The 2500-nt window shown below is 58.3% G+C and overlaps 1 non-coding gene across 1 annotated transcript in view; it reads left to right on the top strand.

The window, feature by feature from the left end:
- The first annotated feature begins 2234 nt into the window (after positions 1-2234).
- Positions 2235-2500, top strand: part of LOC126226366 (small subunit ribosomal RNA) — a 1909-nt gene continuing 1643 nt past the window's right edge. Inside the window, exon 1 of the ribosomal RNA XR_007543911.1 lies at positions 2235-2500. This exon is cut by the window's right edge and continues 1643 nt beyond it. This is a non-coding gene — a ribosomal RNA (small subunit ribosomal RNA).

Raw genomic sequence — 2500 nt, 5'->3', positions numbered from 1 at the left:
AACTTCTGCCTTAACCTAACCCAACTTCTGCCTTAACCTAACCCAAGTTGCGCCTTAACCTAACCCAAGTTGCGCCTTAACCTAACCCAAGTTGCGCCTTAACCTAACCCAAGTTGCGCCTTAACCTAACCCAAGTTGCGCCTTAACCTAACCCAAGTTGCGCCTTAACCTAACCCAAGTTGCGCCTTAACCTAACCCAAGTTGCGCCTTAACCTAACCCAAGTTGCGCCTTAACCTAACCCAAGTTGCGCCCTAACCTAACCCACGTTGCGCCTTAACCTAACCCACGTTGCGCCCTAACCTAACCCACGTTGCGCCCTAACCTAACCTACGTTGCGCCCTAACCTAACCTACGTTGCGCCCTAACCTAACCTACGTTGCGCCCTAACCTAACCTACGTTGCGCCCTAACCTAACCCACGTTGGGCCCTAACCTAACCCACGTTGCGCCCTAACCTAACCCACGTTGCGCCCTAACCTAACCCACGTTGCGCCCAAACCTAACCCACGTTGCGCCCTAACCTAACCCACGTTGCGCCCTAACCTAACCCACGTTGCGCCCTAACCTAACCCACGTTGCGCCCTAACCTAACCCACGTTGCGCCCTAACCTAACCCACGTTGCGCCCTAACCTAACCTACGTTGCGCCCTCACCTAACCCAAGTTGCGCCTTAACCTAACCCACGTTGCGCCCTAACCTAACCCACGTTGCGCCCTAACCTAACCCACGTTGCGCCCTAACCTAACCCACGTTGCGCCCTAACCTAACCCACGTTGCGCCCTAACCTAACCCAAGTTGCGCCTTAACCTAACCCACGTTGCGCCTTAACCTGCCCTGTAATTGTTAGTTATATGAATCTAGGAATTCGTGTAGCGTTGCCTAATTGCAACCATCTCAACATAGTTCACTTCGCGCACACTGTGGTGTTCTGCGTATTGATTCATTTTACGGTGCGTACCCTCACATCTTGCGAGTGTTGCTTACTTTCCACATGGTCCCGCTATCCAGTGTATTGTGTACTGCAATAGGACGTATATCGCCCCCGCCCCCCCCCCCTCCCCTCCTGTCACCTCTAGCTCGTCGGTCAGGAGTTCGCGTGTTGAATGCGCTTCGCAGCTGTGCAATGGCATTCGCATACGTACGCTGGCCACCTTCCACGTGTTCTTTCGTGCACACGTCGCAGCGTGTATGTATGCTGATGGAGTGCGTCGTGACACACAACATCCAGGCATGCAAGACTCGTAGAAGTCGCAAATGTAGATGGATGTCTACGTTTGCTGCCCAAGTTACGCAAATGAACTGGAAATCCGTTGTTGCGCGGTTGTTCGCGCTGGAGGTGAATCGTTGATATCGACGATCGGTACAGGTATTAACCGGTTGCTTCAGCGACACCCGTCATACCCACGAACGTGAGTGGGCATGTGGGTATGAAGCGATACGCGGCGGTGGCTGGGTGGGACCGTCCCCGGCCGGTGAGGGGGGGGCGCCCGGCGTGCTGGCCGCGCGCTGCGTGGGCGCACGCGCGGCAGCCGGCTGGTGGGGGCGCCCAGTGGCAGGCGCGCCGGCTGACGGAGGCGGCAGGCGGCGCATCTGCGTGCCGGCGCACCCAGCGCGCGGCGCCGTGCGGCCAAAGTGGGTCCTCCCGGGCCCGGTGCGAAGCGCGGTGGACATCTGCAGTGTGCTGGTCCGATTGAGGACTGTGTGCGTTGAGGATGCGCCGCCGCCCGGCACTCGGCGCCGCGACGCCGTCTGCTGCTCGGTCGCCCCCGCGGTTCTCGCAGGTGGTTTGTATCGCAGCTGTGCGGATGTGTTGGCGCGTGCGCTGTGCTGGGAGAGTTCGCTTTGGCACCCAAGTGGGGCTCTGCCCCTCTGTGGCGCTGGCGTTGGAGCTGCCCGGTCACTGTTTGTGGCCGCGTGTTGTCTCCCGCCGGCAACACCACGACAGCACGCTCCCGGGCCTCTGTCGGCAGCGGCAAGCTCAGTTGGGAGCACGGGTGGTCGCACTGAAAGCGTCTACTCGCCTATCTCCGGGCGATTGCGCCTCTCTCGAACCCGACCAAGTACTTAGGACGGCGCTGCGCGCCGCCGGGACCTGAGAGGGTTTCGAGGTGTATCGTGCAGGGGAGCCCAGCCTCCTCCTGTTTGCAGAATAATTGAGCGGACGCTTGCGTGTTCGCGCGGGCCCCCGGGACACACTCCCGGGCGGCCGGCTGCTCAGCTCTAGTTGACGCAGCTCCCTGGTTGATCCTGCCAGTAGTCATATGCTTGTCTCAAAGATTAAGCCATGCATGTCTCAGTACAAGCCGCATTAAGGTGAAACCGCGAATGGCTCATTAAATCAGTTATGGTTCCTTAGATCGTACCCACGTTACTTGGATAACTGTGGTAATTCTAGAGCTAATACATGCAAACAGAGTCCCGACCAGAGATGGAAGGGACGCTTTTATTAGATCAAAACCAATCGGTCGGCTCGTCCGGTCCGTTTGCCTTGGTGACTCTG

Source organism: Schistocerca nitens, unplaced genomic scaffold (genome assembly GCF_023898315.1).
Source record: "Schistocerca nitens isolate TAMUIC-IGC-003100 unplaced genomic scaffold, iqSchNite1.1 HiC_scaffold_303, whole genome shotgun sequence".
In the NCBI taxonomy this organism is placed as follows: Eukaryota; Metazoa; Arthropoda; class Insecta; order Orthoptera; family Acrididae; genus Schistocerca; species Schistocerca nitens.
The sequence above is the reverse complement of the archived record's forward strand: the minus strand, read 5'-3'. Positions and strand labels throughout refer to the sequence as shown.